Below are 12,797 nucleotides of genomic sequence, written 5' to 3' on the forward strand. Positions count from 1 at the left end.
GGAAAGACCGAGGCAAGACGCTCATGGGAACAGAGGTGCTGGAGACTAGCCTGGGAAACCGACGTAAGAAAGAGTGACTTACATTTCAGGAGGCTTTGCTTGGCCACTGAATGGGACCTGGACTGCATGAGAAGCGCAGATGGAGCCATAGAGATCCATCTCCAGCCACCGTGCTGGGAAGCGCTCAGACGGAGGGAATGATTTCAGAGTGGAACACGTGGGTGTCTCGCTGGGCTAGATGCAGTGAAGGGAAGAAAACGGAACCAAAGACGACCCCTGATGTTGGGACTGGAAAGACAGAAGCACCGTGGGCGGGGTTTGAAGACCGCAGGGATGGCTTTCAGGGTTGAACATCAGGAGCCGGGTGGGAGATGTGGTACGTTAAAGATGCCTATTTAGCAACCAGGTACAGATATCAAGGAGAAAGTCGGACATGGTGTGTGGGTGGGTGCTCAGGGCTGGAGATAGGAACCCAGGGCCACCAACAGATACCTGAAACCATGAGATAGGTAAAGCCACCAGGAGGTGGAGGACAGACAGGAAAGGCACAGACCGAGCCCTGGTGTCCTTCCTGGCACGGGGAGGAAGAGGGCCAGGCGGCAATAAAAAAAGAAAAAGTGGTGGGAGGGGCAGGAGAAGCTAGAAGAGGGGTCCTGGGAGTCCAGTGAGGAACAAGTGTCAGGGATGGAGGGATGCCGCGTCAGAGTACCAACCTCTGGTACCCAGTGCTGGCCCTACCTTCGACAGCCCGGTAAACCTGAGCCCATTCTTATTTTTATAAATGTCACCGCTGTGAGGGGGGAGTAAGGAGTGTGACAAATAAACGCTAAGCCTTCATGCTTCATCACACAGAGTAAAGAGCCGATTCTCAAACGGTAAATCATGAATCTGCTGGCTAAGCACACCCAGCTCAGAGCAGAATCTCCCGAGGAGCCGAGCCGCCGCCCGGAGGAGAGGCAGGGCAGAGCGCGCACAGCCAGGACAGGGGACTTCAGAAATGAGCCTTTGCTTTTATTTGGTCTTTAAACTATCATATACGTCCTTCTTTTGTAAAGAAAATTTAAAGGACACTGAGAGGACTTCTGTGCACAGGCGCTCAGCACGGTGGAGGGTGATTTACGTGGCGTTGCAGAGCCCTGCGTGGTTGGGGGGCGGGCAAACATTTGCTGGTCTCCCGTGGAAGGCCCCTGCTTTAGTGCAGGTTGTCTGGGGCTTCCCCCTGCTGCTGTCTGTCACGCTGGGGAACAAATCACAGGCTTTATTCCTCCCTCGCATCTTTTTACTTTTTAATTTTGAGACTGGGTGCCACTAGGATGCCCGGGCTGTCCTTGAACTTGTACATATCTCGCCTGAGCCTAGGGCATCTTGTTCTTACTCATTAGGCTCTTTGTTGGCTCAGTGACAGGAGCCCTGCCCTGGGAAGGCTAGGAATGACCCAGGCTGTGGGGGAAGAGAGAGGCTGTGGGGGGAGGAAGTAATTAGATCCGTTTCTTCCAGGCTGGCTCTTCCGCTTACCCCCTGCTGCTGGAATTGGGTAGCAAATGAGCTGCCATAGTCCTACCCACCCCCACCCCCTCATCATCTCCAAGTACGAGGTCTTCTGTACCACCCGGGCTCAGAAAAGACCAAGTGACCTTCCCGCATTAGAAAATGAGAATTCTCAGGAGACGAACAGAAATGCAGGCAGAAAATGACTGAAATTACTGGGTATCAGGAGAGATGATGACCTGGGCGAGAGAGAAGGTGTGGGGGGAGGACAGGGTAAAAGTGTCTGTGACTCGGTAATGACATGATGTGAAGCTGTTTGCCTATTTTGTTCTGGCTTTTACTCCAAATGAGCAGTTCTGGCTGTCACACGGTGCAGGGCCAAGTATAAATCCAGCATTCATAATGGAGGCCCCCTGGGTGATGGTGGCATGGGGGTCCAGAGAGTCCCTGGTGTGAGGAAGAGAGACTGGATAGGAAAGCTGAATGGGAGAAGACAGGAGGTGGGTGAGGGGAGAGAGGAGATCCAAACAGTGACAGAGAAGGGGACAGGCACGGTAGGTGTGGGGAAGAGGGGCTGGCCAGGTCAAATCTGGCCTTATTTTGTGAGGTGATGTCGTGGGCCAACATGTCGGCATCCCACAGCTTCCAGAGGAGATGCCCATGAGCTTGATGCTTAAGAGTAAAAGAACTTCCTGTCTCACAGTCTGGGTCCAGAAATTCAAGCCTCGGGTGTCAGCAGGGCCACGATGCCTCTGGAGTCTAGGGGGGAGTTCTTCGACCCCTTCCAGTTCCTATGGCTCCAGGCATTCCTTGGCGTGTGCCAGAGTGTGCTGGCACACTTGTGTGTTCCCTCATAGGTTTCCTCTCTGCTGTTTTCTGTTTCCCTTCCTCTGGAGGAGAGAGGATGAGCGCCCAAATTCCCTTTCCACTGGACAGTGGAGATATTGGTGTTTCACCAGTTCACTGATACCCGAGCCTCAGGGAGGGCCAAAGACTCCCAGCCCGTGAAGAGCTAGGGAGTGGTGGGGGTGTGGGAGGGTGTGGAAGTGGGGGCTGATGTACCAACTCAACTTTCCACTGCACAGTCAACCATCTGGCTCAGGCGCTGGATTTTGGGGGAAATCCTCACTTCCTTATTCCTCTCTCCCCACCTGGCCTGCCAAAGTCTACCTGCACGCGTCCGGCCACCGTGGTCGAACCACGAGGACACTATGTTATGTGAAATAAGCCAGTCACAGAGTGACAGATACCTTATGATTCCACTTCCCTGAAGTGACTATAGTAAAAAGCCTGCCTGGGATCTGTGGAGCAAGAAGAAAGGTAGGCAGAGAGAAGGGGGTTTTGTGATCTGGAATTTAGTCTGTCTTAGTTACTTTTCTGTTGCTGTGATAAAAAAAAATACCCTGACCAGAAGGAAGGGTTTATTTTGTCTCACAGCTCAAGATACCTCCTCCCATCATGGCGGGGAGGTGAAGCCAGTGGGAGCTTGAAGCGGTTGGTCAAATGACACCCGAGTCAGGAAGGAGCAATGAACGCGCGCTCAGCTGCGTCTCTCCAATTACACGCTCCAGGATTCTGCCTATGGATGGCTGCCACCCACAGTGGGCGGGCCTTCTTACTTCAACTAATGTGGTCAAGACAATCTCCCACAGAAACCTCTCCCCAGAGATCCTTCTCCCAGGCGAGTCTGAATTCTGTCCACTTGACAGTTAGCACTAACCACCCCAGGACCCCTTGCTCTCTTTGTGATGTTGGGCTCATTATCGAACCTTTTTGTGTTTTCTCTCATAGCTAAGTGGAACAACCCTGCTAAGTGTCCAGGAGAGATAGAGGCAGGGACCTTGCAATCCCTTAGCACCCATGCCCCCCGGAACTTGTGTGGAGGTCGGAGGACAAGTTGTAGCAGTCAGTTCTCTTCCACCTTGTGGGCCCTGGGATCAAATTCAGGTCGTCAGGCTTGGTGGCCAGGTGCCTTTACCCACTGAGCCATGTCCACGGTCCAGCCCTATTCTTGTTTCTCTTTTGGGAGAACCGCTTTCTAAACGTCTGCCGGCAGATGGGGAGTCCAAAGCCAGCTTTTTGATGTGGGAAGTGTGGCAGGCACTCTGGCCCACCTTCCTGCCTGTGGCTTTCTCATCCTTTGGCATTCTTTGCTTTCACACTTAAATTCCCATGGAGGGGGTGGGTGGCGGCGGCGACGCCTCTCAGCTTGCGGGTCTCTGCCTCTCAACCCTGTTTCTTTCTCCTTAAAGACCATTTCAAAAGATGACAACTAAAACACACCTCTGGTCCCAGCTGCTTAGAAGGCTGAGGCAGGAGGATTGCTTGAGCCAAGGCTTTCAACACGATGAGGACCCCATCACAAAAGGAAAAGGGGGAAAAAGGAGTAGAAAAATGTGCCACTGAGCCCGGCTGCCGGCTTCCTTCTGCTTCAGGCCTGTGTTAGAACCGAGGCTTGGGTGCCCTGGTTCTTCTCGGAATCCAGGCACCTGCATTCATCTCAACTGAGAGCCCCTAAAATCCGCCACAGAGACGCCTTACCAAAATAAGTCTCGCTAGCTTCCGGTGAAGTCTTGTAGCTGCCTAGAAGAGAGGCTATGGCAGGTACCCGAGACACCAGCCACGGGACACCAGCCACGGCTCCTTCGCTGCAGGACCCCGGTATCTATTGCTTCTCCTTTTTCTGAACACGTGGGGGCGCTGTTCTCTTCTCCCCCTTCTCCTCCACTCTCCTCCCTCTTCTGCTTCCTTCTCCTGTTTCTTCTCAGTTTATGTTCACTGTTCTGTGCAGGCAGTGAACTTGGACATGGGAGAGCACCAGTGAGTGGGGGCCACGGGGATGTCTTCCCATGCCCTCTTCAGCCGTTCTTGGGCTGGGCAGCAGGACCAGGAGGCATTTAGCACTGACTCCGTGACTCTTCACCCTGTTGCCTGTGGTTTCCTGGACTTAGTTGCCTGGCAAACCCAAAGCAGGACCGCGATTCTCCTGGGACTAGGATTCTTTATCCTCAATGTGGGAATGAGAATGTTTCCTCCCTCACAAGTGGCTGCAAGGAATTATAAACCAATAAAGTGATTGCTTAGCATATGGCTGAATGTCAAGGGTAATATAAATGCTTAATTTCATTTATTTAATAGTAGTTCAGTGGCCATATGATGTTGCTGTGGAAACCATAACTCCTGAATTTCCTGACACTTACCTATGATGTTGTTTTAAAATGAAATTTTACATTTAAATCCTGTGATTTTTTTTTTTTTTTGCCCTTGAGACAGACTCAAACTACATAGTCTTGGACGGCCTGGAGCTGGCTATGTAGACCAGGCTGGCTTTGAGTTTGAAGAGATCTATCTGCCTCTGCCTCCCAAGTGCTAGGATTAAAGGCAGGCCCTGCCACACCTGGCTTCTTTTGAACTTTTAATGTTGGAAAAGCAATAAGAAGGATTAGAACTCGGTCCACCTCAGCCTTCTCTAAGAAACTGCATGATGGGCCCACACACGCATTGCTTATTGTGTGCACACACACACATACACACACATTCACATGCATACATGCACATGTGCATGCACAATCCAAATAAATAAGTGTGAAAAGAAAGAAAGAAACTTGTAAGAATTGCCAGTGTTCCCCCACCCAGAAGCACCCAGTTATTCTCTCACCCCACTGGATGTCTTTCATTCATCCATGTATACATACAGCAATCACTGACTCTTTCTATCCATCTGTCCCTTCCTCCCTCCCTTGCTCCATCCATCCATGCATCCATCCATCCATGCATCCATGTATCCATCCATGCATCCATCCATGCATCCATGCATCCATGCATCCATGCATCCATGCATCCATGCATCCATCCATCCATCCATCCATCCATCCATCCATCCATCCATCCATCCATCCACCCACCCCTACACACACAGTTTTAATTCACGGGTTGAATGGGCCCCACGAGAGTTGGTCAGGACTCTTGATTTTCCAGTCCCGAGTTTGAATAGAGCAGACTTGGTGGTGGTGGAGCTGTCATGGCAGATTGAGATGTGACAGCAGATCTGTGTGACTCTGAGATGAGTGGGAGCTGACAATGGGTGCATTTGCTGTATCGATGGGTACCACAGGTCCTTCCTGCTGGTTCCTGGCTCAGGGGGCACACAATAAAGGGTCTGAGCAACAACAACACTATGTAGAAACACTAGCCTTCATCCTAAGCCTTGCTTGAGCAATTCCTGGGCTCCGATACTCCCTACATGTCCCTCTAGGTCCCTATCAGGTCCTCAGGTGGCTCCCTCCTCCTTTCTCACGGCCTGGGAAGTTATCTACTGCCTGTTTTCATGTCCTCCTTCTTCATGTCCTTGGGAGCCCACCTCTGGCCTGCTTGCATGTACCTCTCTGTCCAGCACCCTATGGCTGGCTCTTCTGGTTCTCATTTCCACTGATCACCCACTGAGACTCAAGTGGCCAAGCTGGAGACAGCGGCACCCCCTAACGCCCTGCCTCCTGGCCTCAATGAGCTTCCTCTGCAATTCTTTATAGAAATCACAACTTTTAATTAATCACACATTCTCAGTTTTTTAAAAAAAGACTCTTCTATTCTTAACAGAAGCCAGCCAGTGTCATGACACCCTTCTCAGACCTGGGGTTCAGACTCCCAAGATCCCCGGGGCTGGGCATTCTGAAATCCTGGCCACACAGGTCGGCTCTGACACTCTTGTTTCAGAGGAACAAGAAATTGGATTATTATCTTTTCTAAATGACCCCCCCCCATTTCCATCTGTCTTATTTTTTTGTTTTTCGAGACAGGGTTTCTCTGTGTGGTTTTGGTGCCTGTCCTGGATCTCGCTCTGTAGATCAGGCTGGCCTCAAACTCACAGAGATCCGCCTGGCTCTGCCTCCCCAGTGCTGGGATTAAGGGCGTGCGCCACCACCTCCCGGCTTCTCTTACTTATTTTAAGTATCTGGAAATCATCCGGATTCCTCCAAGCCCCTCCGTTCATCTCTATCATGTGATGGAGTACAGATAGTTCTTAAATTGCCCCTTCTTCCTATGCCTTCTTTTCCCTTTCTCATTTATTAAAAACAGCACAACAAAAACAAAGGAACCACAGCTTTCTTAGGCTATGTTTACACGTAAAATTCACTCTACTTAAAATATTCATTGCAACATCGTCTTTGGTACATGTACGGAGTGATGCAGCCACCATGATATATAGATTCTGCAACCTTTCCATCGTCCCAGTAAGACATTTCATGCCCATTCTACAGGCAGCCTCTGTTCCCATCCCAAGTCCCAGGCAACACTATGCTGCTTCTGTCTTTGTACGTTAGCCCCTCTCGGAATGTTTTAAGCCAATGGAATCCCACCGCACATGGTCTCTGCTTCCGGGTTCCGTTCCCTAGGCTCAGCGATGTTATGGTTCACCAGTGCCATAGCATATGTGAGGCTTTCTTCATTTTAATTGCCAAATTGGTATTCCATTGTATGGCTATGTCACAGTCTGTCCGTCTGTCCAGAGGTGAGGACACGGCAGTTGTTCCCATCTTTGGCTACTCATGGACAATGCTGCCTAGAACTTTTGTGGACAAATACCAAGGCCAACTTTTTTTTTTTTTTAAATTTGCACTAGAGTGGACAGACCCAGTGGGACTGATGGAGATATAATACTTTCGCATCTAAATTCTTGAAAAACTGCCAAACTGTTTTCCAAAGTGGCCGCACTATTTAATTCCCATCGAACTGTACAGGTGTCCTCATCTGTCCATATTCTCACCCATGCTGCCACTGACTGTCTCTTGGATGACGGTTGCTCTAACGTCACCTATCTCGCTGTGGCTTTGGCTCCTCGTTTCCTGAGTGGCCATGGTGCCGAGTGTCACACCACATGCTTGGGGCCCATCTTTGGGTTAGGTTGTTTTCTAATCACTGAATTGTAACCTCTTCCCTCCCCTCCACCTTCCCATCCCTACCAGCTCGCAGGGACACTGTGTCCTCAGCATAGACTCCCGCTTACTCAGAACCCCTCGGTTTTCCATTGTCAAAGTTAAACGTCTGAACTTTTGAGATATGGGGTCCGTCTTGTCCTTATATACCCCCATTAGCATATGGGAGAATGGCTCTGCCGGGCTCCCTTTCCTTTCCTCCTGGGGGCTGGGTTCTTGTCTGAAGTCTTCCCTGTGGACTCCTTCATCCCGAGTTTAGAAGCCCAGCTGAAAGCCACCATCCCCACCAGTTTTTCATGACCCCTCCAGTGAGGACGTCACTTTCTCTGATGTCCCATATCTTCAATGAGAATGCTTCCAGGTTTGTTCTAGAGGAGGGTGTTCTGGTCTGCCAGCGGCACAGTGAGTTTGTTCTATTCTGGACTTGAACTTCTGCAGCTTTTCTGTTTCTTTACTGTGCCTCCCTCCTTCCTCCCCTCCCTCCTCCCTCCCTCCTCCTTCCTTCCCTCCTACTCCTTCCCTCCTCCTTCCCTCCCTCTCTCCTCCTTCCCTCCCTCCCTCCTCTTTCCCTCCTCCCTCCCTCCTTCCCTCCTCCTTCCCTCCTCCCTCCCTCCCTCCTCCTTCCCTCCGTCTCTCCTCCTTCCCTCTTTCCCTCCTCCCTCCCTCCCTCCCTCCTCCTTCCCTCCCTCTCTCCTCCTTCCCTCCCTCCTCCTTCCCTCCCTCCCTTCTCCCTCTCTGACTCTGCTTCCTTCTAACATGGCCTCAAGCTCACTATGTAGCCAAGGATGACCCTGGACTTGTGGTCCTCCTGCCCTAACCTTCCGAGTGTGGACATTACAGGCATGCTCCACAGTGACTTCAGGCTGGGCCTTTCTTCTTCATCACTGTAAACAGTGACACATGGGATGCTGTGATATGTTTTCAAAGCAGGTGACTTCCTGTGCTCCTTGGTGGCACGGGCCAAGGTTGTCAGAGTCTAGTCTTGAGGTCAGCAGGCTGAGTCCTCTCTCTTCCTCCTCTTTACTCTTTTGAATGACAGTCTTTGTCTGACAACAGGAAGGACTACTCTAGCCACATGGCGTTTGCCCATTCACCTTCTTTCTCTCTACCATTCTCTTCTGAATCTGGGAACTTGGGGCTGAAGTCAAGGCTTGGAATTGGGCTGCGGGTGTACCTCAGGGACAGGACACTTGCTTAGCTCCGGCGAACCTAGGCTCCATCCCCAGCACTGAGGGAAAAAAAAAAAAGATTTGGAATTTAGCACAAAAGGAATTTCTCAAAATAAAGTAACTAGCTGTTGAAATAATGTTCTAAGAGTGGAAAACCTTCTTAAGCTCACAGGATGACCTCCTCTTCCACTACAGCAGTGACCAAACACGCAAATTAAAATCAGCTTGGCAGTCCACACATGATCATATGCTCCCAGAACACCAGTGGATCATATGCAAATATTGTCTGCATATTCATCAAGATGCCACATGGACAGTGTAAGCTGCTTTAATTATCTTTCAAGGAGCTACCCAGCTGCCTCTGGCACGCACATTGCCGGCTCCGCTGGCGGCGTGTTGCTGCCCGGACTGATCTGGAAATTAGTTCAAAGGAAAGATAGTAAAAAGGAGCGGAGTCTGTTATATTTTGTGCTCTGTGTAGCAATTAGGAGTTGAGGTGCTGATTTGGGGTTTTTATTTCTGACTTGTACTTTTGGGCTCTTGAAAACACAATGGCATCATATATTTTAGCTATAAATTTTATGAGCCATTCATCTGTGAGGTATAAACAAAGGAGAAGCTAAATTGGATGCTCTGAAATATAAAAGCTCATGAAGCATTCCCAAAGAAGTTATGTGGACGTCATAATTAAACAACAAGGAAGGCGGCTTCCGAACTTCATTCTTATTCAGGTAGTGGGCTTGAACTCTTGCATTTGTGTTTTGTGGTCACTGAGGGACCAGAGACACTGCTTCTTACCCACAGGCATCAGTGGAACCAATTAATTACTGTTCATAGAAGTTTTGGGTGGTTATAAGCCAATATATGATTTCCTTTCATTCCTAAAATAAGGATATTTAAAAACAAGCTAAATCCTGAAGAAATCTTGCCAACATCCTTGAATGTGAAGAAGTGAGAAACATTCCATCCACTTCACCCATCCTCCTGTGCAAAGGTTTATTTGTGTCATTGGGATTCTTCAGTTTAATAGAAAGTAGAATCACAGCTAATCTCCACAATCTGCACACCACAGAAAACCCTGGTGAAACTATGTAACAGCCTCAGCTGGGGTTCAGAGCACTTACCAGGTGTGTGTGTGAGTCCCGGGTTTCACCTCCAGCATGGGGGTGAGCTCCTTGGGGGGTGTTTCTAGAGGCTTAAGATACACTGAAGAAGCCCTTGGCAGTAGAATTAGGGAGCAAGTATCTTACATACAAAATTGAACTTTCTTTCAAAAATGATGATAAAATGGACAAGAATACCAACAACAAACCAATTCAAAGCTCCCCAAGATCATATATTGGCTTGTAACAGCTCAAAACGTCTACGAACAGTAATTGGTTGATTTCATTGATACCTTCAGGTGAGAAGCAATGTCTCTGGTCCCTCTGTGACCACAGCTATAAATGCAAAGAGGCAAACAGCAGGCAGATACTGGGGCACTCAGCCCCGCGAGGAAGGTTCTGTGGAGCCCAGTGGCTAGGCTGCAGAGAACCATTCTTCATGGTTTGAGATTGTGCCTGCTGGGGTTCGGGGCTGTCAGTGGATGGAAAGGGAGCAGGGAAACCTTGGAGCAGAGCCAGCCACAGGAGGGCAGCCTTGGAGTTTCCTCATGATCTTTCACTGGGTTAAAGCATCCTTGAACCCTGAAACAGAGACAATCTGCAAGAGGTCTAGGAAAGTGACATGCAGATGGCGTATGAGCTGAGCAGAGGTTTTACCTGCTACAGGGAAGCTGAGCTCAGTGTCAGGTTCAAAATGCTTGGGAAGCTTGTATGACTTCTGCTGAAACCCCAGAAGGACCACATCTTAGGTATGAAGAACAAGTCTCAGGACAAAGAGCTGTTTTTATTAGTTTTAAGGGAAACAACTAAATAGAACTGCCCTAACAAAGGAGGGATAAGATGGAATTATCCTGTTAGAGAATTTAAACCAAACACACAGATTTAAATAAATATGCATGCACATGCACGTGTACACACACACACACACACACACACACACACACACACACACACACACACACACGGGAAATGTTCACCAGAGTGGCAAAACAGCAGAAGCAAGAGCTAGTGAACTTAATAAGAGAAAAAAACTGAAACGATGTGACCTGAAGTGACCTAAAGTGAACCAGTAATCTGTGTGTTATGACCAAGGACATACATACACAGTATTGGAGTCCCAGAAGGACAGAAAGGTATGGATGGGGAAGTAAAAGGATTTGAGTAAGTAGTGGCAGAAAATGTCCTGAGTTTGTGAAAATTTTTATAGATGAACTTTGTGGTCAGTTGAATGGGAAATGTCCCCTGTAGGCTCATGTACCAAACCCTTGGTTCCCAGTTGGTGCGGCTGTTTGGGAAGGTTACTGAGCCTTTAAGGAGGTGGAGCTTGCTGGAGGAAGGGCATCACTGGGGTGGGCTTTGAGGGTTTATAGCATGGCCAAACTGTCTTCTCTCTCTGCTTCCTGTGTGTGACTGACATGTGATCTGTCCGTTTAGGCCACCGTGCCTTCCCTGCCTGTCGCCATCCTTCCCCAAGATGGTGCACCCTAACCCGCTGGAACGGTGAGCCAAAATGGTCCTCTTCCTTTCTGAAGTTGCTCTTGTTGGGGTATTTCATCATAGCAACAGAAAAGTAACTCATACTAACTGCAGGTTCTAGGAATCCAGCAAGCCCCGAGTATGAGAAACATATCTTAGTCAGCCTCCTGAGACAGAAAGATATAAAGAGGAGCACGTAACATCCATGACAATGGCAGCTCACCTCTAATCAGGAAGAAGAAGGCAGAGAGGACATTCTAAAGGACCGAAAGAAAAGCCGCCGCCATGGAGAGAATTTTATATCCAGTTAATGGAGTCCTTAAACAGAGAGGTAAGGCAGGTAAGCAGAATTGGAGAGAACTTGTTGCCATGAGTCCGTCACTACAGGAAATGCTAAAGGAGGGGCTGGAGAGATGGCTCAGTGGTTGAGAGCATTGGCTGCTCTTGCAGAGGATCCGGGTTCAGTTCCCAGCATCCACTCGGCAGCTCACAATCTGCAGCTCCAGTTCCAGGGGATCTGGTAACTGTCTTCTAGCCTCTTTAGGCATCAGATGTGCATACAGCACACACACACACACACACACACACACACACACACACACACACACACATCCTGGCAAAAACACTTTGACACATAAAATGAAAGAAGTAAATTTTTAAAAAGAAAGGAAGAAATGCTAAAGGAGGTCCATTCTCCAGGCTAAAAGAAAAGAATTCAATTGAAATTTTACTCAGGGGGTGGCGTGGGGGATGGTGAATACAGACATGCAAAAACTGGGTAAATACATTAAAAAGCCCTTATTTTTCCTAGTTTCATGGAAAGACAGATTTGTTAAAACATAATTTAACAAATTATGGATTTGTTAATATGTAGATTTTATAATATGTAGATTTAAATCATTACTCAAAGAACAGAGGTGAATGGAATTGGGCCTGCTGAAGTGTACGTTTTAGTGAATTCTGCAATGTTACCCCTGAACAGGCCGCACCGAGTCAAAAATTCATATGAGAGTCATTAGAGCTAGAAACCCAGGCGAAGCATGAGAGACTATGAAGACATTATTCAATTAACAAGAAAGGCAAGCGGAAGGGAGGAATGTAAGACAGCAAAATAGGAAACAGACCCATGCGAACAGTAACAGGAAACCCAAAACCCATGTTAAGCCAAACACAAAAGACATACGGATTCTGTAGACAAAAAAAAAAATCAAAATCAGTCAAAACTGATCTGTAGTGACGGGAAGTCGGTACAGAAACTGCTAATTGTTAATGTGGAGTCGGGACTGCCTGGGAAGAAGGGATATTTTTCAATGAGAAGAATTTACATCTTAATTGAGTAGTGGACTATACCAGACATATATATATATATATATATGTATATATATATACATATATATATATAATACACACACATATATATATAAACTCATGGAATTTTATACTTAAAATTTACGCATTTCACTGTATGTAGATTTTACATCAACTCTCTTGAGGGAGCCGCCAGATATAAAATTTCACCAACAGAGGGCGCTCGGAGCTCATCAAACACGCGGTGGGCCGCAGATACTTTGGGATGCACATCAGATCCGCTCTGGGCTCATCTTTCTTGAGGGTGAATCGCGCAGCTC

The 12,797-nt window shown here is 48.3% G+C and overlaps 1 long non-coding RNA gene across 1 annotated transcript; it reads left to right on the forward strand.

Annotated features, from left to right (window-relative positions):
- The first annotated feature begins 9,886 nt into the window (after positions 1–9,886).
- LOC121821361 (uncharacterized) lies at positions 9,887–11,304 on the forward strand. Its single transcript, XR_006062150.2, has 3 exons — positions 9,887–9,992; positions 11,128–11,193; positions 11,284–11,304. It is a non-coding gene; the product is annotated as an uncharacterized LOC121821361 (long non-coding RNA).
- Positions 11,305–12,797: the final 1,493 nt, after the last annotated feature.

Source organism: Peromyscus maniculatus, chromosome 11 (assembly GCF_049852395.1).
Source record: "Peromyscus maniculatus bairdii isolate BWxNUB_F1_BW_parent chromosome 11, HU_Pman_BW_mat_3.1, whole genome shotgun sequence".
NCBI classification, from domain to species: domain Eukaryota; kingdom Metazoa; phylum Chordata; class Mammalia; order Rodentia; family Cricetidae; genus Peromyscus; species Peromyscus maniculatus.